At 43.8% G+C, this 25186-nt stretch overlaps 1 protein-coding gene and 1 long non-coding RNA gene across 5 annotated transcripts in view; both read left to right on the forward strand.

Annotated features, from left to right (window-relative positions):
• Positions 1-25186, forward strand: part of ARHGEF7 (Rho guanine nucleotide exchange factor 7) — a 190936-nt gene that overhangs the window by 6768 nt on the left and 158982 nt on the right. The gene's annotated exons all lie outside the window — the stretch shown is intronic.
• On the forward strand, positions 1298-23430 carry LOC100607034. Its single transcript, XR_001115834.2, has 2 exons — positions 1298-1426; positions 22153-23430. It is a non-coding gene; the product is annotated as an uncharacterized LOC100607034 (long non-coding RNA).

Consider the following 25186-nt stretch of genomic DNA (forward strand, 5'->3'; position numbering starts at 1 on the left):
TAACTCACTGTAGTTCCTGGGCTTCGCTACTCTGCAGGGCTTACCAGATTTCCGCTTAGTCCCAGATTTCAAACAATGTGTGCGTCTACACCACACACACTTTAAAATTCAAGTACTATGTACACGCGAACATCTCTCTCCCTTTAGAGGACACTGATCACTCTAAAATGTAGAAAGTGGAGGTGATGGGGGCTGTGAGGTGAGTGGGGGCAGAGCTGTTTGCTCTTGTGTAGGGTGGATTTTAGCCGTTTGGATTGGAGTCTTGTGTGGGCTTGACGCCCACGCGTCTCTCACTGCACGAGGGAGGTGGCAGAGGCACATCATCCCTCTGGGCACGCAGCTCTACCACGTGCATCGCTGGGAGCCGGGAGGACTGGCATCCCCCGAACCCGCGGGTCCCTGCCTGGAGACACTGGGAGACCCGGTCCTCTGTGTGCTTCAGAGTCAGGCACACCTGGCTTTGTTCCTGCAGCCATTTGCTCTCTGACTTCCGGCACCTGTCTAACCTCTCGGAGTCCTAGTTTCTTCCTCCTAAAAATGCGATGAATGATATCCACTGGTGGGGGCAGTGAGGTCATGACCAGGGTAAATGAGTAGATGTGCTGGGCACAAAGTAATTCCTCAGTACGTAGTAGTTACTGTTTTGTTGATTGACACTAAAAACCTTCCCCATTGTGTCCAGAAGACTCTAAGCCAAGATTTGAACCTCAGAGCCACCCAAATCCAGGAACACTGGTTAATTCTCACAACAGGGCAGACTCTTGCAACTTTCAGGGGCTGGCAGCCTCTGCATCCCACTCTGGACAGACCACCATTGTCTGGGTTGGTGGGCCCGCTGAACGTGGCTTCCAGGGCCCTCTGGTCAGCGCCAGATCTGGGCCCAGCTGCTGAGTGCACACAGCTGCTGGTTGGGGAGCGGGAGGGCTGAGCGGGTGGACTCAGATTTCGCTTATATAAAGTTTCATGCATCAGCAGGGCCGGGAGTCAGAGATGGGAAGTGAGGGCCAGCCTGCCCCACCTGGTGTCTGCAGAGAGAGGGCTTTGGGGCCGCCCCTGGGCCCACTGCTTCCCGGGTACAGCTTCTGACTTCTCCTTCCTTTATCAGTTCTGTCAAGTTAGGTTAGGAGAATTAATCTATTGATGTTTTTATATTTCTAACTTTAGCTTTGAACTTTTAAGGTTTGATGCACCAGACTGGCAGTTCTCAACCCTGTTTTTGCAGGATGGTGTCATGTCTGCTGGGGTCTCAAGGCGAGGAGGTGGGGGGAACTGAAATGGAATGTGTGCACAGTGTATTTCAAACACACGTATGTGAATTCATTTAATCATCCCTTTTACTAGGTTCCTATTGTGTGCGTGCTAGTGACCCACATCACACACATGGAAGCGCACACATGGATGCCAGCCATACCACCTCTTCAGGCAGGTCAGAAGAGAAATGCTAGGATCTTGGGTATAAAGTATTTGTGAGTTCTCAGGATGAAGGAATGTAGAGTCATCCAGCCCATATGACTCCTTTTGCAGATGGCTTCACTGAGGGCACCTGCATGTGGTTGTGTAAGCTGTGTACTGCCCAGTCTTGGGAGAACCGTTCACACTGTAGTCTAAGAGAATGGCTCTAAGGCCTGTGCTGGGAGGCGGCCCTGGGATACTATGTATAGAGGTCAGCCTCCCAGGACACAAAGCAGAGTGGAGAAGGGTTGGAGTAGACGATAGAAGTGGCCCCAGTTCTCCAACCCTCCCATGCCCCTGGCAAAGTGACCTTGTAGCGCTTCCATCAAGAGGTAGGAGTCTGCTTCCTCACTTCTTGAATCTGAGCTGTGACTTGTTTTGGCCAATGGACTGTGGCAGAAGTGACCAGTGTCACTTCGTAGCCCAGGCCTTGGAAAGGGTTGCACTTTTCTGCACTCTCTCAGGCCCTGTGTCTACCCCCGAGGAGACCCCAGGGCTTGGGTGCTGGTGGTGTGTGATCACATGGAGGAGAACTCAGTTGTCCCTGCCTAGGCCATCCCAGACCTATCTGTAGCCAGCCAACCTCAAACATTGAAGAGAGCCGAGCCAGGGTCAGCAAGCTGCCTGCCCTGCCCAGAGCAGGCACAGCTGCACCAGCAGGCCCAGACCAGGCTGACTCGAGCCAGCCACTGAGGTTTACCATGGCCATAGATAACAAATCACATACACACACACATGCCCATGCCGTTCTTAACTAGGGACGTGCTGATATATGTAAATACATTCCATCCCAATCACAGGAGTGCTCGTACCTTTGTTTAAAATACCCTCTGTATCCTTTATTTCCTTGATAATTTCCTCTCTAGTATTTTCTCTATTCTCATTTTTTAGAAATCTTATTAAGACTAATCAGAGATAATATCTATTGAGTGCATACTGTATGCCAGGCACTGTTCTAAGGACTTTGCCCATAATAATGGATCTAACCTTCCTCACCACCCTATAAGGGAGGCGGTGACAGGATCGCCCTCATTTTCAGATCACGAAACGGAGCTCCAGAGCGCCTGGTAACTGGCCGTCCTTGGCTGGTGGGCTGCGCCCCCGGCCCCGCCCCCTGCCCCTGCGGCCGTCAGGCCTCCTGGGTTGAGTCTCATTTGCTGACCTTTCCGCTTGTATCTTTCTTCTCCTTTTAAAAGACATTTCCTTGACTTGATCTCCCAACTTTTCTACTAACATTGTTTATTTTGACCTACTTTGGCTATTTGTTTTTTAATTTCTAAAAGTTCTTTTGTTATCTGGTTTCTCTCCGTTTCTTCCCTTTCAGTCAGTCCCTTCCTGTTTCTGGGATGATTCCTCTCTTCCGGTGAACATTCATTACAGTTTCCTTGAAGGGTGGTTCCTTCCCTGCATTCACTGTCTCTGTTTCCTCTGAGTCCTCTTGTGCAGTTTTTTTCTTCCATGTTGGAGATTTACTCAAACATCATGTGATCTTTCAAGCGTGAGGCCCTCAAAATGACCAGGAAGTCCTGTGTGACTGCTGGGGCCCAGGGACACGCAGGTCTCACCGTGGGGCAGCCTGGCGATGTCCGGAGTCTGGACCTGTTGGTCTCTTCTCCAGCAGCTGTGAGTCTCTCCAGAGACGCCTCCATCTGCTGCCTATCAGAGCAGTGTCCATCCTCACCTTGGCTCCTGTCCATGCTGGCCCTCTCCATGTTCTGGCCTCTTTGGTTCGCTTTTCCCCAGAGAATAAGCCTCAGACCCCTGCAAGGATGGCAAGAGGGGTGGCCAGCTGTGATGGGGCTGGGGCCCCTAGGCCTGCGTCTGACTCTCAGACAGGTGGCTTGTCTACCACCTGGCAGGGTGCACTTGCCACTGGCTACTGGGATGGGACCTTCCTAGTCTCTGCTGAAGCCCCACCCATCCTCCGTCTGCTTCCTGCCTTCGTAATGGTGGCCTGGGGATGGGTGTCTTCTAGTTTGTTTTGTTTTGTTTTGCTTCGTTTTTTAGATAGAATCTCACTCTGTCACCCAAGCTGGAGTCCAATGGCGCGATCTCGGCTCACTGCAACGGCCGCCTCCCAGGTTCAAGTGATTCTCTTGCCCCCGTCTCTCGAGTAGCTGAGGCTACAGGTGTGCACCACCACGCCCGGCTAATTTTTGTATTTTTAGTAGAGACAGGGTTTCTCCACGTTGGCCAGGCTGGTCTAGAACTCCTGACCTCAGATGATCTGCCCGCCTTGGCCTCCCGAAGTGCTGGGATTACAGGTGTGAGCCAGTGTGCCCGGCCAGGTGTCTTCTAGTTTTATTGAAGATGATGCATGTGTTTCTTGTTCTCCTGGCTGTTTTGGAGGGATTTTTTTTCAAGAGAAGTGAGGCTGAAATAATTTTACTGTACTGCTTTGGACCTGGAATCTTTCCATTATGAGAGAAAGAGAGAGAGTGAGAATATATGAATGAATATCCATGTCCTACACCCTGGGTTTCATATCTCCTGAGTACTTTAAAATTACTAGAGAAAACCAAACTGAAAGCTGGTTATTTGAAATGTTCTTTTTTCTTGTTGCTTGGTATTTTGTGCATAACTTTATTATTATACCTGGAGCATTTTTTTTTAAGGGGCTGGTGGTCATCCTATCTTTTCTCTATAGAAGCTATATATAATTCAGAATCCCAAAAAGTGTATATAAAAGAAACGTAAGCCTCATCCAGTTTATATTAAATTGCTTTTGTCTAAAATGGGCATCCACAGCTCCAAGTGTGTTTGGATTTGCATGTTCTCTTGCCGTGAAGCCTTGTTCTGACAATGTGATCTGTTAGCAACGCCTTTGAAGTGGTCCGGTTTTGATTATTTGTAAATATTATGGCCAGTGGTGGCTTTTCTCCCTCAATTCTGAGTGTCTCACTACTAATTTCCTATGCCAGGATACTGTTTCACCAATGTCCTGTCCTTAAAGTAGCTTAAGTCCATAAGGGACTTTTAAGTACCCATTTGTAGTTAGCAGATTTTTCAGATGTCTTTTGTTAGGAATACAGATTTTCTGAAAAAGCCTTTTGCTTTCTGAACACATGTCAAAAGACTGTGGCTTTGTCATTCACTTTAAGGAAGAATGCTACAGTGATTTTGATAGGAAATTGGGAGATGCAGAGGATATTCCTGGTTCTGACTATGTCTGTTTGGCTCCTCAGGAAGAGGGAGAGCCTCACCTGCCCGTGTGGAATCGGTCCAGGCCTCTGTTTACCTTGAGCAGTGTCATTGAGGCTTCCTCTGGGGTGCTTAGGAAAGTGCCTTAAGACCTGGGTTTGTCTCATTGATCTCATAAAGCACTGGTGCTGGTGACAGATTTCTTCTGGTGGAAACACATTTTCTGGTTATAGTCGTCCGTATTTGTTAAGGATTTTTGTTTCTTTTGAAAATAGGCTTTAAGGCTGGGCGCGGTGGCTCACGCCTATAATCCTAGCACTTTGGGAGGCCGAGGTAGGCAGATCACCTGAGGTCGGGAGCTGAAGACCAGCCTGGCCAACATGGTGAAACCCCATCTCTTCTAAAATACAAAAATTAGCTGGGCATGATGGCGGGTGCCTGTAATCCCAGCTATTTGGGAGGCTGAGACAGGAGAATCGCCTGAATCCGGGAGAGTGGTTGCAGTGAGCCGAGATCATGCCACTGCCCTCCAGCCTGGGCAGCTGAGCGAGACTCCATCTCAAAAGAAAAAAAAAAGGCTTTAACTAAATAGAATATGGCCAAATTCTTGTGACTTGTGACAAAGGTTAAAATTCCAGAAAGTGCCCTAGAAGCCATAATTTTCCATGATAACAGACTAGAATGGAATGTCTTTCAGACTTTATCAATTGATGAGAAATGGAGAAAAATAAAAGTTCATTTATGGCACTTCTGACCAAGCACATTTCCCTAGATTGAATCTGAGTAATTGCAACGTCAGCTATCTAAGGTTGGCTCTTCAAACAAATAACCTGGAGTCATAAGCACACTGTTTATGAATTGCTCAAATGAAATTCTGGGAGCGAGACACCACTCACCCTGCACATAGTTAAATCTTTTGTTGCCTGTAATGGAGCTTCCACCTTAAGAAACTAGAAAAATAAGGGCAAATTAAACTCAAATTAAGTAGTAGGAGAAAGAGAATAATAAAGAACAGAATGGAGATTAGAAAATTACTAGCGAGAACAAACAAAACTGAAAGCTGGTTATTTGAGAAGAATCAATAAAATTGATAAACCTGTTGTGGACTGATTAGGAAAAATGGGGAAAAGACAGAAATTACCAATGTAAGGAATCACCACGGATCTTACAGATATCGAAAGATAATAAGTGGATATTAAAACATTGTTATGCCAACAATTTCTACAACTTAGATGAAACGGATAACTTTCTTGGAAGACACGAAGCTCACTAAAGAAGAAATTGATAACCTTAATAACCCTACATCTATTACAGAAATAAATTTGTAGATAAAATTCTTCTCATAAAGAAAATTCCAGGCCATATAGTTTCACTGGTAAATTCTACCAAGCTTTTAAGAAAAAAAAAAATAGTAATTTTACACAAGCTCTTCTAGGAAATTAAAATTGGGCCAGGTGCAGTGGCTCACATCTGTAATCCCAACATTTTAGGAGGGAGGATTGCTTGAGGTCAGGAGTTTGAGACCAGCCTGAGCAACATAGTGAGATGCCCCCCCAATCACTACAAAAAATTTTAAAAATTAGCTGGATGTGCCTGTGGTCCCAGCTACTTAGGAGGCTGAGGTGGGAGGATCACCTGAGCCTGGGAGGTTGAGACTGCAGTGAGCCATGATCACACCACTACACTTCAGCCTGGGTGCCAGAGTGAGACTCTGTCTCAGAAAAAAAAAAAAAGAAGAAGGAAGGAAGAAAAGAAAGATTAATAATGAGGTTGTACTTCCCAACCCATTCTAAGTGGTAAGCATTATCCTGATAACAAAACCTGACAAAAACATTATAAGAAAAGACTATAGGCCAATAACCCCTATGAACATAGATGTAAACCTTCAAAAAAATTCAGCAAATCAATTTCAGCATTACATGTAAAAGGTAAAATATCATAACCAAGAAACATTTATCCTAGGAAATAAAAATCAATCAATACAATTCATGATATTAACAAACTAAAAAAGAAAAATCCAGAGGATTATCTCAATGGATGGCAGAAAAAGCATTCAATCCAATCCAATCCAATGTAAACTCTTGATAAACACTCCCAGTGATCTAGGAATAGAAGGAAACTTCCTCAACATGCTAAGGGGCATCCATGAAAACCTACAGCCTATGTGAGACTCAATGGTGAAAGACTAAAAGCTTTCCCCCTAAGATCAGGAACAGGACAAGGGTGTTCACTCTTACTACTTCTGTTCAGCCTTACACTGGAGGTCTCAGCCAGTACAATCAAGCAAGAAAAAGAAACCAAAGCCATCCAGATCAAAAAGGAAGAAGTAAAGCTGTCTTTATGTGTAGACTATATGATTGTCTGTGTAGAAAATTTGATAGGATCTACAAAATAGCTACTAGAACTAGTAAGTCAGCTGGATGTGGTGGCTCACACCTGTAATCCCAGCTATTCAGGAGGCTGAGGTAGGAGAATCGCCTGAACCTGGGAGTTGGAGGTTGCAGTGAGCCAAGATTGTGCCACTGCACTCCAGCCCGGGTGACAGAGCGAGACTCTGTCTCAAACAAACAAACAAACAAAAAACTAGTAAGTCAATTTAGCAAGGTTGAAGGGTTAATATACATAATCAGTTGTATTTCTATATATTAGCAACAAATGATCAGAAATTGAAATTTAAAATACCATTTACAATAGCAAAGAAATGAAAGAAAGATGAGTTAATGGGTGCAGCACACCAATATGGCACATGGATACATATGTAACAAACCTGCACGTTGTGCATATGTACCCTAAAACTTAAAGTACAATAATAAAAAAAAAAGAAATGAAAGAAAAGACAAATGCTTAGGGATAAATCTGACAAAAGATAAGAAAAACATGTACACGCTCAGCAACATATATTGCTGAGTGAAATTAAAGATCTAGGTAAAGGGGGCTATACATAACATTCTGGGTCAGAAGTCTTGCTATTAAGCTGTTCTATTCATGTTGATCTATAGATTCAACAGAATCACAACAAAAATCCCAGAATTTTTTCGATAGAAATTGATAAATGATTCTAAAGTGTCTATGGAAAGGCAAAGGGCCTAGAAACAACTTTGAAATGGAAGAAGAAAGTTGGAGGACTTGGTTTCCAGGGTTTTGGAACGGTAATGGAGTCAGCATGACGTTGCAATAAAGATAGAGAAATAGATCAACAGAACAGAATAGAGGTAGAATTAGATCCTTAAAGACATAGACAACTGATTTTCAACAAAGGCACCAAGACACTTGGCTGTCCAAAGGACACTCTTTTCAATAAATGATACTGGAACAAGTAGATACCCATATTTTTAAAGATGAACTTTGATCTATACCTCTTAGTATACAAAAATTAACTAAAAATGAATCATAGATCTAAATGTAAAGCCTAAAACTAAAAAAATCCTAGAAGAAAATGTAAGAGAAAACATTTGTGACTTGGCACTAGGCAAATAATTTTTATATATGACACCACAAACATGATCCATAGAAGAAAGAATTCCATACAAGAAAGAGTGGACAAATTGGACTCAAAACAAAAAGAACTTCTATTATTTGAAAGACACTGTTAAGAGAATGAAAAGACAGTCTATATATTGGAAGAAAATATTTGCAAATCACATGTCTGTTTAAGGATTTGTAGCTAGAATATATAAAGAACTCTCAAAACTTAGTAATTTTAAAAATGGGCAAATGATTTGAATAGACATTTCACCACAAAATATGTACAGATGGCAAATAAGCACTCAAAAAGAAGCTCAACATTATCAGTCATTAGGGAAGTGGAAATGAAACCTGCAAGGAGATAGATACCACTACACACCTATCATCATGGCTGAAATCTAACAGAGTGATCCTCCCAAGTGTTGGCGTGTATGTGAGGGAACCAGCACTCTCATGCACTGACAGTGGGAAGGTAAAATTGTATAACTGCTTCAGAAAACAGTTCATCAGTTTCTTAAAAGAGTAAACATACATCTACCAAATGTTTCAGCTATTCTACTTCGAGATGTCTGCCTAAGAAAATGGAAATGATATGGCCATACCACGCCTTGCACACAAGTGTTCATAGCAGCTGTATTTTTAATAGCCACAGACTGGAAATAATGCAGATGTTGTACAGTTGGTGAATAGATAAACAGATTGTGGTATATTCCTGTAATGGAACATGGCTCAGCAATAAAAAGAAATATTCCATGACATGGATGATTCTCAAAATTATGCTGAATAAAAGAAGCCAGACAAGAAAGTACTTAATGTATGATTCCCATTTATAGAAGATTTCTAGTGACAGAAAGTAAATCAGTGCTCACTTGGGGACAATAGCTGGGGTAGGAGAAAGTGATTGTGGAGTACCTCAAGGAGACCTCTGCGTGAGGGGCAGAGTCATTACCTTGCCTCTTGTGACATTTCCATCAGGTTGCACTATGTCAAAACTTATCAAAGTGCACAGTTTACATATGAGCAGTTTATTGTATGTCAGTGATACCTCAATACGGCGTATGACAGTCTTTACCCTGAGCATAATTACATTTTTGTTGAGTGTAATGGAGCTCTAACTCATTTTATTTGCTGTCCCCTACTTTTGAACCTAATCGTGAATTTAGAAAACATATGGAATTTTAATGTGCAATGGTAAATTGTGTACTTATGTTTTATTAGGGGAAGGGATTTATTGACAGCTCATTTATTGATTTATTTGTTTATTTTCTCATCAAATCTTTACTATGTTCCAAGGATAGTGCGAGGAACTGGAGATTTCGCAGAAATAGACTCGCATACTATTTAATGGAGGAGAATAACATGAAAAGAATTACACGAACTGATTGTATCACACATGAGCTATGTGCTCTGAGGCAAGAGACAGATTTCCAAACACGCAGCAGACGAAACTATGCCCCTTGGCAGATGGGGGCCCAGTGGCGGTTTGGGGAAAGCTGTCCTCAAGAAGTGGCATTTGAGTTGCCCTTTGACTGATGGGTAGCTGTCGTAAGAGGAGGGGCATGCACCCCTAGACAGAGGGGCCCTTCGAGGCCTGGGGCAAGACGAGGCCTGCTTTGTTGGGAGTGGCGAGGAAAGGCCTGGATGGGTAGTGCTGGAACGGAGGGGACACGGAGAGACAGGCAGAGCCAGGCAGCACAGGGCTGGTGGGCCCTTAGTTTTTAAAGGTTTTGATACTTTTCAAATTTTTAAGGGGAGAATGATATGATCAGTTCTGTGTTTTGAAAACAATACTCTAGCCATATCGTGGAGAACAGATGAAATGAGCCCAGGACGGAGGATGTGAAGATGGTTATGAAACTCCCACGGTTGCCCATGGAGAGCTGTGGGAGCCTGGACTAGAGTGGAGGCAGTGCTGACAAGGAGATGGGGATGGCACTGAGGGAGTCCAGGAGGGTGCGGTGGCAAGCGGACAGGGGGACAGTGCTTAGAGTGACTCCTGGGTTTCTGGTTGCACAACAGGATAGATGGGGCAGTCGCCTGTGCTGGAGCCCTGGGCGAGGCTTACCTAGGTTTGGGGCAAGGAGATCAGGAATGGATTCAGGGTTGGGTGTGTCCTTGGAGGCATCCGCATGAAGCTATTGGAGCTTAGAGGCCCCCTGGACTGAAGCATACACGTGGGACTCGTAGTACAGAGATATGAACTGAAGCTGAAGGACTTGTAAGGTTTCTTACAGGGCAGTTAAAGTGCGAACGTGAGAAGGCCGAGGGCCAGCCTTGGGAAGGGTGGAGATGAACAACCAGGCAGTGCTGATGAGCCTGAAGAGAGAGACTAAGGCAGGGTGGTCAGAGGCCATTAGGAGACGGGCAGTGACCTGAGGTCAGGGGACGAGGGTGCTGCTGTGTTTCTGAGAGGTCAGATGAGTGCAATTCAGAAGACTGTCTGCCGGCTTTGGCCTGTGCTGGGTGGGAAGGAGGGTGCTATTCCTAGCTGTTCTGGGACAACTGGCCAGCACACACCCAGAGCCCACATACTGGAGCAATGCGGGCGTGCCCAGGACTGAAGAGGGGGCTGGGAGGGAGCCTGGCAGTTGCCGAGGGGAGTGGAAATGTTAGAATAGAATTGTGGAGTATGAGAGAGGGGTGGACTCAGTGAGGGGGTGGACGGTGGGCCCCATGGAAACCCACCCATGAAGGGGTGCATGCACCTGTAGCGATTGGCAGGGAACTGAGCGGGAGATTAGGGCACTCATTAACCGTCTTGAATGTTTGGTTAAGAGGAAGTGATCTTCAGTGAGGGTCAGCGTGTTTTTCTTGATAAAGGAGGCTCTAGCAAACTGTATCCCTTTCAACAGCTTTAGGGGAGAATGTCTCACATTTTTTATTTCCTTTCCCACGTTTTAAAGTGTATTCTTTTCCTTCCTGATGGATGCATCTGGTGGTTTAAGGCCAATAAGTGTTGCATTGAGCATGAACAGTTGTTTGTTACTCTCAAAATGTCTAAGACTCTCATCTCCAGCTTCTAAATGTATTGATGTCAGGTGTTTAATATTTCCCCTTTGATTCATCTGATAGTGAATGGCTTCTGAGGTCAGGATGGGGACACTGCCAAAACCAGCTGCTCTCTGCTGAGTCTCTGTTTTGCAGGTGACATTTGAAAGTCTAGATTTGATATCATTAAGGCATTTTAGGGAAGTCAATGTATAAGTTTTAGAAAGTTCAGGTGCAAATTGAGGACTATTTGTGTGAGGATTTTATGAATACACTTGTGTCTCTCCTGGGATTTACTTTTTCTTTCCCTTTAGAAAATGCTCACAGTGTGTTACATATCATGCTAAATAGATGGAGATGAAGCAAATCCAGTGGTGCTTATTGGGAATATAGTTCCTAAATAACTGCTGTAAATGTAAGTAATGTCCTGGGGAATTATTTTTCTAATGCAAAGCATTAAAACATGAACAATTCAGTTCTGTCTCCATGTGTGGGAGAAGTAAACTCACCACTTACTTTTTTCTTTTTAATCCTTTTTTTTTAGAGGAAGGTGGGTAGAGAGTGTTATTGGGAGTAGGGTAGGGATATTGAGGGAAGGGAGAATGATGTACACACACACATACATGTACATACATAAGTACACACACATCTATGCATATACACACATGCATCTGTACACACATGTATATATACATGTATATGTGTACATATTTATATATACACATGCACACATACACACATGCATATACACATTATCTAATGCACACATATATATACATACATATATACATATATACATCCAGTATATACACACCTCTATATGCACATATCTATAAACACATATGCCTATATACATGGATATGCACATATGCAGACATACACATGCACACACGTAAACATACGTGAACACGTGCATATCTATACACATGTTGATACACACACGTGTATATGCATGCACATATATGCATATGTTTCAGCTTATGGGTGGAAAATATCGGTTGGTTTGGTTTTCCTCCTTTTATAGTCAGAAATGGCAGACCTGCTCAACACGAACTTTTGTCCATCAGATATGGAAATGTTAGTGATGTCACTGACATCAGAATTGGCAGTACATGTTTTTCCAAGTTGTTTTCAAGTAAGATGGTTCTTCCATCTTTTTTTTCTTTTGTCTAGGTGGTTATATGGTTTGTAAATTTGGGTGTATGTGAGACTGCCCAAGGACCTGTGGAAATCGATCACTGGATACTACCCCCAGAGTTCCTGATTTCGTAGGACTGGGATGGGGCAGAGAATCTGCTTTTCTTTATATATATATATTTATTATATTTTAAGTTCTAGGGTACATGTGCACAACATGCAGGTTTGTTACATATGTATACACGTGCCATGTTAGTGTGCTGCACCCATTAACTCATCATTTACATTAGGTATATCTCCTAATGCTATCCCTCCCCCCTCCCCCCACCCCACAACAGGCCCTGGTGTGTGATGTTCCCCTTCCTGTACCCAAGTGTTCTCATTGTTCAATTCCCACCTATGAGTGAGAACATGCGGTATTTGGTTTTTTGTCCTTGTAATAGTTTGCTGAGAATGATGGTTTCCAGCTTCATCCATGTCCCTACAAAGGACATGAACTCATCATTTTTTATGGCTGCATAGTATTCCGTGATGTATATGTGCCACATTTTCTTAATCCAGTCTATCATTGTTGGACATTTGGGTTGGTTCCAAGTCTTTGCTATTGTGAGTAGTGCCGCAATGAACATACGTGTGCATGTGTCTTTATAGCAGCATGATTTATATTCCTTTCGGTATATATCCAGTAATGGGATGGCTGGGTCTAATGGTATTTCTAGTTCTAGATCCCTGAGGAATTGCCACACTGTCTTCCACAATGGTTGAAATAGTTTACAGTCCCACCAACTGTGTAAAAGTGTTCCTATTTCTCCAAATCCTCTCCAGCACCTGTTGTTTCCTGACTTTTTAATGATGGCCATTCTACCTGGTGTGAGATGATATTTCATTGTGGTTTTGATTTGCATTTCTCTGATGGGCAGTGATGATGAGCATTTTTTCATGTGTTTTTTGGCTGCATAAATGTCTTCTTTTGAGAAGTGTCTGTTCATATCCTTTGCCCACTTTTTGATGGGGTTGTTTGTTTTTTCTTGTAAATTTGTTTAAGTTCTTTGTAGATTCTGGATATTAGCCCTTTGTCAGATGAGTAGATTGCAAAAATTTTCTCCCATTCTGTAGGTTGCCTGTTCACTCTGATGGTAGTTTCTTTTGCTGTGCAGAAGCTCTTTAGTTTAATTAGATCCCATTTGTCAATTTTGGCTTTTGTTGCCATTGCTTTTGGTGTTTTAGACATGAAGTCCTTGCCCATGCCTATGTCCTGAATGGTATTGCCTAGGTTTTCTTCTAGGGTTTTTATGGTTTTAGGTCTAACATTTAAGTCTTTAATGCATCTTGAATTAATTTTTGTATAAGGTGTAAGGAAGGGATCCAGTTTCAGCTTTCCACATATGGCTAGCCAGTTTTCCCAGCACCATTTGTTATATAGGGAATCCTTTCCCCATTTCTTGTTTTTGTCAGGTTTGTCAAAGATCAGATAGTTGTAGATGTGTGGTATTATTTCTGAGGGCTCTGTTCTATTCCATTGGTCTGTATCTCTGTTTTGGTACCAGTACCATGCTGTTTTGGTTACTGTAGGCTTGTAGTGTAGTTTGAAGTCAGGTAGTGTGATGCCTCCAGCTTTGTTTTTTTTGGCTTAGGATTGACTTGGCATTGCGGGCTCTTTTTTGGTTCCATATGAACTTTAAAGTAGTTTTTTCCAATTCTGTGAAGAAAGTCATTGGTAGCTTGATGGGGATGGCATTGAATCTATAAATTACCTTGGGCAGTATGGCCATTTTCACGATACTGATTCTTCCTATCCATGAGCATGGAATGTTCTTCCATTTGTCTCCTCTTTTATTTCATTGAGCAGTGGTTTGTAGTTCTCCTTGAAGAGGTCTTTCACATCCCTTGTAAGTTGGAAAGTATTTTATTCTCTTTGAAGCAATTGTGAATGGGAGTTCACTCATGATTTGGCTCTCTGTTTGTCTGTTATTGGTGTGGAGGAATGCTTGTGATTTTTGTACACTGATTTTGTATCCTGAGACTTTGCTGAAGTTGCTTATCAGCTTAAGGAGATTTTGGGCTGAGACGATGGGGTTTTGTAGATATACAATCATGTCATCTGCAAAGAGGGACAATTTGACTTCCTCTTTTCCTATTTGAATACCCTTTATTTCTTTCTCCTGCCTGATTGCTCTGGCCAGAACTTCCAACACTATGTTGAATAGGAGTGGTGAGAGAGGGCATCTCTGTCTTGTGCCACTTTTCAAAGGGAATGCTTCCAGTTTTTGCCCATTCAGTATGATATTGGCTGTGAGTTTGTCATAAATAGCTCTTATTATTTTGAGATGCGTCCCATCAATACCTAATTTATTGAGAGTTTTTAGCACGAAGGGCTGTTGAATTTTGTCGAAGGCCTTTTCTGCATCTATTGAAATAATCATGTGGTTTTTGTCTTTGGTTCTGTTTATATGCTGGATTACATTTATTGATTTGCGTATGTTGAACAAGCCTTGCATCCCAGGGATGAAGCCCACTTGATAAGCTTTTTGATGTGCTGCTGGATTCGGTTTGCCAGTATTTTATTGAGGATTTTTGCATCGATGTTCATCAGGGATATTGGTCTAAAATTCTACAGAACTCTCCACCCCAAATCAACAGAATATACATTCTTCTCAGCACAACACCGCACCTATTCGAAAATTGACCACATAGTTGGAAGTAAAGCACTCCTCAGCAAATGTAAAAGAACAGAAATTATAACGAACTGTCTCTCAGACCACAGTTCAATCAAATTAGAACTCAGGATTAAGAAACTCACTCAAAACCGCTCAACTACATGGAAACTGAACAACCTGCTCCTGAATGACTACTGGGTACATAGCAGAATGAAGGCAAAAATGAAGATGTTCTTTGAAACCAACGAGAACAAAGACACAACATACCAGAATCTCTGGGACACATTTAAAGCAGTGTGTAGAGGGAAATTTATAGCACTAAATGCCCACAAGAGAAAGCAGGAAAGATCTAAAATTGACACCCTAACATCACAATTAAAAGAACTAGAGAAGCAAGAGCGAACACATTCAAAAGCTAGCAGAAGGCAAGAAATAACTAAGATCAGAGCAGAACTGAAGGAGATAGAGACACAAAAAACCCTTCAAAAAATCAATGAATCCAGGAGCTGGTTTTTTGAAAAGATCAACAAAATTGATAGACCGCTAGCAAGACTAATAAAGAAGAAAAGAGAGAAGAATCAAATAGATGCAATAAAAAATGATAAAGGGATATCACCACTGATCCCACAGAAATACAGACTACCATCAGAGAATACTGTAAACACCTCTATGCAAATAAACTAGAAAATCTAGAAGAAATGGATAAATTCCTCGACACATACACCCTCCAAAGACTAAACCAGGAAGAAATTGAATCTCTTAATAGACCAATAACAGGCTCTGAAATTGAGGCAATAATTAATAGCTTACCAACCAAAAAAAGTCCAGGACCAGACGGATTCACTGCCGAATTCTACCAGAGGTACAAGGAGGAGCTGGTACCATTCCTTCTGAAACTATCCCAATCAATAGAAAAAGAGGGAATCCTCCCTAACTAATTTTATGAGGAGAATCTGCTTTTCTAACAAGTTCTCAGGCAGTGCTGGTGCTGCTGGTCTTGGGGCCATGATTGAGAATCACTGAGCTAGCCCACTGAGCTCATTAGCCCAGCAGCACCATGACCTGGACCAGCCAGATGGTGTGCATGACCCTTGAAGCAGACAAGAGGCCACGGTGTGCTCACCTGGGCATTTTTTCCATGGGTGGCACAGGCTGCTCGCTCACCTTGGTGTGCCCTCCCCATCCTCATGCTTAACAAGTTTCCTAACTAGTACATTCTTAGTTCCAGACAGAGCAGACCCCGAGTGCTGCTTCCTCATGGGCTTTTGGAGTATTTAGGCATGGAGGCAGAGAGACAGAAAAGACATCCTGCTTGGGTTGGAAGGGGACTCAGAATTTATCTGAAAAATTGGAATCCCATTTGTTTCTGTGCATAATTTTTTAAAATAAAAAAGAATGTATGTTTTTTTTTTTCATGCAACAGAAGAGAAACAATCTCTATTAAGAGGCCAAGCTCAGGAGGTTTGTACAAGATTTGATGAAATATGTTACTAAATTGAGGCATGTATGGAGACATCAGTGAAATAATCAAATTAGTGTTGGGAAGAACTATAGCTAAAAAAGATATTGAGTCACAAAAAATGACCAGAAGACGAAGTCACACTGTTTTAGGTAAAGATGCTTTTTAATGCCGAGGCTTTTAAGGAAGAGTAAACCAACCATGTTGCCTGGTTGTGGGAACTAAGGGCAGCCTCAGGGAAGAGTCTGGGTTGCCAGTTCAAAAACACAGCTGGGGCCAGGCACGGTGGCTCATGCCTGTAATCCCAGCACTTTGAGAGGCTGAGGCAGGCGGATCACTTGAGGTCGGGAGTTCGAGACCAGCCTGACCAACATGGAGAAACCCCATCTCTACTAAAAATACAAAATTAGCCTGGCGTGGTGGCATGTGCCTGTAATCCCAGCTACTCGGGAGGCTGAGGCAGGAGAATCGCTTGAACCCGGGAGGCAGAGGTTGCAGTGAGCTGAGATCTCACTGTTGCACTCCAGCCTGGGCAACAAGAGCAAAACTCTGTCTCAAAAAACAAAAACAAACAAAAAAAATTAGCCGGGTGTGGTGGCTCATGCCTGTAATCCCAGCTACTTGGGAGGCTGAGGTGGGAGGATCACTTGAACCCAGGAGGTGGAGGTTGCAGTGAGCTGAGATCACACCACTTCCCTCCAGCCTGGATGACACAGCGAGACTCCATCTCAAAAACAAAAACCAAAAAACACAGCTGGGCGAACGGCTGCTCATCAAGGAAGCAGTTCATGTTGTGGAGTTCAGCTGAGCCATAGCCTCTTTCTAACTCGAAGGGTTGGTGGGTTTTCCTGTCCTTAAATTGGGGATGCCCTTGTACTCTGAAGGTCTGAAGCAGCCTGCACCGTTTGCACTGTCCTTTCGGCAAAACCAAAGACACATTGCTCAATTTCAGTCCAGCGTATGCTTTGCAATTCAGTGGCCAATTGAGGGCCCATCTGTAAGAACTGAATATGGAGAAAATGATGACAATTTTGACAACACCCCACCCCCAAGTCTGGCCATAGGAGAAAACACTGCATCATGTAGAGAAAGAGCTGGGTCTGGAGAACTGGCTCCAGCTGACACAGAAGCTCCTTTTCTAGACGGTTCATTCCCTGGTGGTTTTGCTGAAGCCTTTGGTGACTGTGGCTGCTTTCATGAATGGTGCTGGAATCACCTGACAAGGATTTCCAAGCAGCCATCATGAAAAGGGCTCAAAAAGCAATGACAGGTTCTCTGGAAACAAATGAAACAATGGAACATCTCGGCAAAGAAATAAAACTTATGAAAAGGAAATTAAAAGTATAGAACTGAATAGAATAATGGAAATAAAACTCACTGGATGGGCTCAAAGGTACAGTAGAGATGGCAGAAGATTGATTAGTGAACTTGATCGTGGACTCATCAAGGAAGGGGCTCAGTGTGGACAACAGAGAGAAAACAGACCTCAGAAAGCAAGGGCTGCCCGGGGTGGCAGGACGTCTGCAGGACGGCAGACAGCGTGGGAATGACAACAGGATTCTTCCCTTCCCTCGCTGGCTCCTTGTCTCTCCCTCTGTGTCTCTCTGTGACTCTGTTTCTCCCCTCTTTGTCTCTCTGTATCTGTGACATCCTCTATCTCTCCGTCTCTCCCTCTCTGTGTCTATGTCTCTGTCTCTCTCATCTCTGAACTGTCAGAATCACAGGAGGCCTTCAGAGCGTGTTTTGTCCCCCTTGTTAGAAGAAGAGCCACCCTGTGAAACCTGTGGCTCTTGCGGGTGCCTGCATGGAGCACTGGCAGGTGCCTGCATGGAGCACTTGCGGGTGCCTGCATGGAGCACTGGCGGGTGCCTGCATGGAGCACTGGCGGGTGCCTGCGTGGCGTACTGGCGGCAGACGGGCCTGATGTGGGCTGCAGGAGCAGGCCAGCTGCTTAGGGGGAAACCCAATTTGGGGCCTGCGATTTTCCTTAGTGAAAGGGAGACAGGAGCTGTAACCAGAGCTTGCTCTGGACAGCACTGGCTGAACTGATGCCCATGCACAGAGGAAACTGAGCCATGGGCCTGCAGGTGGGCAGTCCTGGGAGAGCACTGGGAAGCCCATGGGCAGCTGGCCGCAGGCAGAGCCAGTGGCAACAGGATGCAGCCATCAGTCTCAACAGGGAGGGGTGAAACTTTTAAGGTAAAACTAAGACAATCTTTCATTTATCTCTATCATTTTGTCTACAGTGATCATATTTCCAAGTCTTTTTCGGGATAGTTCCTGTCTTAAACATCCAATTCTCACATTAGACCAATTATATTACTTTTTGGTATATTACTTTTTGCCGTGTCAGCATCACTGAACTTCACTTTTGATAGCCATAATCAAGTGATTTATTAGAGTGTCACAGGCACAGGTCCTTCGTTCATTAATTCACAAATAATATACCAAGTGCCTGTATATGCCATCTGTTAAGATACAACCGTCATCCAAACAGACCAAATACGCCGCAGCTGGAGCGTGTATTGTATAGTGCAGGGAGAGATTCTGTAAACACCACACAGAAATCAATGAGACAGTACATTTACCAGTGATATGTGTTATGGAGGAAAACAGCAGGTGGCGGGTGGGAAGTGCCAGCACTTAGGGCGGTGGTGCAGGTTTACATCGGGTCATCGGGGAGGTGTTACTGAGAAGTGACGTGAACAGAGACTTGATGAATGGGAGCAAAGAAAGGAGTGATGTGAAGATCTGGGAGGATGGTGTTGCAGGCAGAGGGAACAGCTATTGTGAGGTCCTGGGGTAGAAGCCTGCCTGGCGAGTTCCAGAACAGCAGAGGCCAGTGAGAGTGGGGAGGGTGGTAGCTGGCTGATGAGGTCAAGGAGGGAACAAGGGAGCAATTGTGTAGTACCTGCTTGGCCATTCGAAGGACTTGGCCTTTTATTATTAACCTTTTTTTGTTTGTTTGTTTGCTTTTTTAGAGGCAGGGTCTTGTTCTGTTGCCCAGGAGGGAGTGCAGTGGCAGATCACAGCTCACTCTAGCCTTGAACTCCTGGGCTCCAGTGAACCTCCTGAGCCGCTGGGACTACAGCATACGTCACCATGCCCAGCTAATTTTTAATGTTTTTGTAGATACAGGGTCTTGCTATGTTGCCCTGGCTGATCTTGAACTCCTGGCTTCAAGTGATTTTCCTGCTTTGGCTTCCCAAAATATTGGGATTACATATAAGGTCTAGGCATGAGCTACCACACCCAGCCTAGACCTTATTTTTTAGAGTAGTTTTAGGTTTCCAGAAGAACTGAGCAAAAAGTACTGAGTTCCCATACAGTCCCTTCTTTTGCCTACCCACTTTCCCCCATTAACACCCTACATTAGTATGATGCACCTGTTACAATTGATGAGCTGATACTTATACTTCATTATTAACTAAGGTTCACAGTTTCCATTAGGGTTCACTGTGTGTTGTATGTTCTGTGGGTTTTGACAAGTGTATAATGACATGTAGCCACTGTATAATATCATGCAGAGTAGTTTCACTGCCCTGAAGTCCCCTTTACTCTGCCTAGTCATCCCTCCCTCACCTCAACCCCTGGCAACTGTTGATCTTTTTAATGTCCCCATGGGTTTTTTTTAAAATTACATTTACTGGTTTATTATAAGAATATTGTAAAGGCTACAGATGAAGAGACATGTAGTGCGAGCTGTGGGGGAAGGGTCGCACAGCTTCCATGCCCTCCCTGGGTGTGCCCCCTCCAGGAACCTCTATGTATTCAGCTGCCTGGAAGCTCCAAAAGTTTTGTCTTTTCCGGAGTGTCACACAGTTAGAACTACACATTCTGTAGCCTTTCTGATTGGCTTCTTTCACTTAGCAATATGCATTTAAGGTTCCTCCATATTTTTTTTTTATGGATTGATAGCCCATTTCTTTCTATCACTGAATAATCCCATTGTATGATGTACCACTGTTTTTTCTCCATTCACCTATTGAAGTACATCTTGGTTGCTTCCAAGTGTTGGCAATTGTGAAGAAAGTTGCTATAAACAAATGTGTGCAGGTTTTTGTGTGGACATACGTTTTCAGCCCCACGTGGGTAAATATAATGCCAAGGGGCACAATTGCTGGATCATATGGTAAGCCTACGTTTAGCTTTGTAGGAGACTGCCCAATTGCCTTCTAGTGGCTGCACCATTTTGCATTCCCACCAGCAATGAATGCGAGTTCCATTGCTCCACATTCTTGCCAGCATTTGGTGTTGACAGTTTTGTGGATTTTGGCCATTCTAATAGGTATGCAGTGGCATCTCCTTGTTTTAATTTACATTTCCTTTAATATATATGATATTGGACATCTTTTCATGTGCTTATTTACCATCTGTGTATCTTTGTTGGTGTTTTTTTCAGATCTTTTGCCCATTTTTAAAACTGAGTTGTTTTCTTAATGAGTTTTAAGAGTTCTTTGTATATTCAGAATACAAGTTATTGATTAGATTGTTTTGCAAATATCTCCTCCCTGTCGGTGGCTTGTCTTCTTGTTCTCTCAAGGACTTTGGCTTTTCCTGAGTGAAATGGGGAGCTTTTAACGGTTTTGAGTGGAGGAGTGACATTACAGGCAAATTATAAATAATGATAGTAATATGAACCAAATGGAATTCTTGTGTATACATTAGCAGCCTTATCTTTAAGTAATGAAGATCAGTGTTTCTAAGTGGTTTTTAAAAAATGCATTTCCCAAGTACAGATTGCCACACATCTTATTCACAGCTATGGCCCTATTTATTTCAGCCCACACTGCTGATACTTGAGTTTTGGGTAATAATGATCTTTTTGTCAACCTTTCTATTACTCACAGATAATATGAAAGTCCCAACTGGCCTGTCTTTCATGCAAGAGGCTTTTATAGCCCACAAGTGTCCTTGGCCAACGCTTCCTGCCCTCTCTTCCTATCCTCTCACCTCTCTCTCTAGGGCAGGCTCAACTGCTATTTATAGAGAGATATGCTTAACTGTGGATGTCCTCAGCTGTTTCCAGCCCCTTTATTTCACTTTCTTCCTCTGGGTGAATGGTTCCCTCCTGCTTCACCATCTCCTCTCCAAAATGAGCCTGCCTCTTTGCATGCCTTCAAATCCCCCACAAGTTAACATGGGGATGAAAACAGATTTCTTCCTAGGTAGTCAGGTTCAGTCTTCTCTTAGGTGGCTCTGAGACTTGAACTTACATTAAACACAGCTTCGAACCAAAGACTCTTGAGTGGGAAGGGCCAGGAACAAAACAGTGCACGACTGCGGAGCTCCCACTCTTGCCCCCTGGCTTCACTGTGTGTGGAGCTGGACGGCAGGAGGACACTTCAGAAGCAAATCTGAATAGTGGAGGCAAACAAATGCAGCGCCACCATAAAAAAACCGTAGACGTCTGAGAACACAAATATGAACAGCGGAGTAGCACTTGGGACTGCAGGGACAGGAGCTGCCATTCTCACTGAGGTACCTTGGTCAAGGATAGGATGTTGGGTTATTGGTGAGGCAGAGAGTAGATACAGGAGGCAGCATCCTGGCAGAGAACAGACTGCTTGTGCTGAGGGTGGACATGACCCTGCCTCGTTTTGAAACTCACCCAGACAATGACTACACAGCCAGTACCCACCTTGGATTCACTAGCACATTTCCGTCAGAGACCACAAGCTTCTCAATAGGTGTCTTTAACAATGGGCAATAAGAAAATAATCACCAACCATGCTGAAGTGCACTCAATGGGAGAGGGAACAGGCTAAAGGGTCGGAAACAATAGAGCAAAGGAGCTTAACAAGAAAGTGATGGGCAGGTCTGATACACAGAATGCCATGCCATCATTTACAGTCTGTTTCCATTAGGTCACAAGCATGAAGGTGAAAGAAAAAAGACAATTATTCCACGTGAACAGGTGAAAGAACAATCTTCGACCACAAGACTCAACTTAAATTGTCTTATGAATCTGTACTGCTCTCAGTTCTCTTGTACCCAGATCCTTCAAGGGCACATGGAATGGCAGCTGCCGATGGAAGTGGCGAGACGTCAACCATGCCCATCCCATCTGCACTTGCTTCCTGGGGATCTGCATCGCCGCAGCCTGACCTTGAGGGGTGGCGGGGCACGTGCTGTTTCCCAGCTCACTCTCACTCAACAATTAAGATACAACTGCTATGTTTTCATCTAACAGTACTGGGAGAACAAAATATGACTCAATGGTGAAATGTATTCTGGGTTATCTGATGAAGTTTTATCTTTAAATATTTTGTTATCCATTTTTGGCAGTGGTATGAATTTGGGACGGTTGCCACCAACTCTGAGGGATTTTAAACTGTGCTTTTAGAGTTTGTGAGAACGAAGCCTCAGGGGATGCGTGAGTCAGTTGAAGCACTGTAGTCTTGTTGGTCTCTCTTTGACATTTCATGTCTCTGGCATATCTGAATTTAGTTGGGAACTGGAGGTTTTGTACACTTGTATCTATTACTACCCTTTATAATCTGGCCAGTTCCATACTCATGGAAAACAATTTGTTTGTTCCCAGATGGCTGCAGCATTTCATTTAGAGTTGGGCTTTGGGATTTCTTGAAGAAGGAATGCAAAAGAGAAACATGCTTTATAAAAGGTTTAAATTTCTTCCAGTAAACGACTTGCTTAGTATGCTAAAGACTTTTTGGGGGAGCAGCTTACTTATCTGGTATTTAACAGTCACATCCTTGGCATTTCTGCCTGTTGCTTCATGTTTTCCAATGGATTTGGAAGAAGAGTTGTCCTGGAGACTTCCAAGTTAGCTCCACTGACCTACATTTTCACTCCATTTAACATTATTGACTGTGGAATGAGCCAGAGTGCCGTGGAAGAGCATAATTCCTGATCAGAAGACAGCTGCAATTTAATTAGAATAAAGCAGTGACTACCATGTAATTAAAAATTACATGAACCATTGAATGCTAAGCAGACTTTTAGAAGGTGAACTTAGGATTTCAAACCTAGCACTGCATCTCTGCATGACATGGTGGAGATCTGCCCTACAAAGACCCCAGCACGCTGGCAGCCCAGCTGTGTTGAGGACTGTTCTGTGACGGGGGAGTCATGTTGGCCTGAGGGGAAGAATAATAGATTGGGAGTGGTCATCGTCTCTTTCTCTAATGTATTTAATAATACTTGCACATGGGACAACATTCAAAGGGTACAATATGTAGAGAGAGAAAAGCAAATTTCCCTTGTTCCCTTGTCCTCCATGCCCAATTCTGTTTCCCTGTAGGGAACTCTTGTGAAGTGTCTGGCATATGCTTGCAGAGACAGCTCCACGCATTTCTAAACACCTACATACATTGTCTTCTTGCTTTTTTTAAAAAAAAACACAAAAGGTAGATATTATCCACAGTGTTCCCCATGTTCCCTACCGCACCAAACATAACTTGGAGATTGTAACATGTCAGGATATAAAGCTGCCCCTTTTTTAAAGGCTGTATGGTAGTGGTGACAGTCTGTTTGTGGAAGCATTAGAATTCATTTAATCTGTCCTCTGGATTGTTTCCAATCGTTTGCCATTCCATTGTGTTCTAATTTTAGATGCCACCAGGATGCTCTCCAGGTTAGGGGCCAGGCAGAAAACAGACAGATGGCACACCGAACAGAGGTGGTGGAGACGATTTATGAAGTGAGGGCAGGAAGAAGGACAACCTAGAAGAGATGGGTTAATGACTGAAAAGTCATTAACTCTCCCTGACCCCGAAGGGAAAGGTCAAGGGAAGCAGGGTTTCTCCAGCCAGTGAGAGCTGTAGTTACAGGAGAGGCTGCCTGACAGGAGCCATGGTCTTCCGCCAGTGGTGTGTTGGTAAATGTTAAACACCTGGCTGTCTGCGACGGGGGCCCTGGTGTGTACCATTTGCTGATTTCTGTGCCATAGGTACTTACACCAGGGCTTTCAAGGCACCAGTGTGACGGGGCGAGACCCATACGGCCCCCTGTGAGCCAGCTCCAGCATCTACTGCTCTAGGCCCTTGCTTCCTGCCCGGGCTCCCTATTGGCTCAACCCCATCAGAAGCCAGAGAGCAGGGAGGCCTGGTTGATGCAGTCCTCAGAGGTCGGTGCAGGTTGGTGAAGTCCACAGGCTGTGTAGTTTTGGACACGACATTTCAGCTCTCTGAGTCCCTGTTTTCTCATCTGTAAAATACCAGAACTACCTCAAAAGTTTTCTGTGACCCTTTCAGCTAAGGTTCTTTGTTTCACTTACTCCGTGATGAGTGGATTTGGTGACCTAAGTGAGTTAGGTCATTTAGTGCACGGTTGCTGACTATTTAACATGAGACATCGGTGGGCCCTGCAGTTAGGGAGCTTATGTCTAATGAGGGAGATGAGATGTGCACAAGTAGGTCCAGCTGTGTTGTAGGTCTAGTTGTGGACAGAACCACACGCATTCAGAGGAAGTGATCTTTCATAGCTGGGGTGTGAGATTTGATGGCAAAGACCTGGGGTGACCTTCGTTCTGTGGTTGGGAGTCTGCATTATTCTCCAAGTAGGAAAAAACCAGAATACTTGTAGATTCAGTCTATATATACCACTAGGTTCTCTAAGTATGGTCCTGGTACCATCAATGTCTACAGGGAACTTGTTAGAAATCTAAATTCTGGGTTCCACCCCACCTACTGAATCTGTGTTACTCCAGGTGATTCTGATGCATGTAGGTGTTTAAGAAACACTGAGTTATACCATACCAGTGGTTCCCAAACCTGGCTGAAAATCAGAATCAGATGAAGACTTTAAACATACACACACACGTGCACACTGACGCTAGGCTCCTGGGCTGTACTTCAGATCTACGCAGAATCAGAATCTCCCTGGGGAGATAAATACTTCTCAGATGTGACTGTTTTCTACTGTT

This window comes from Nomascus leucogenys, chromosome 5 (assembly GCF_006542625.1).
Source record: "Nomascus leucogenys isolate Asia chromosome 5, Asia_NLE_v1, whole genome shotgun sequence".
Lineage (NCBI taxonomy): Eukaryota > Metazoa > Chordata > Mammalia > Primates > Hylobatidae > Nomascus > Nomascus leucogenys.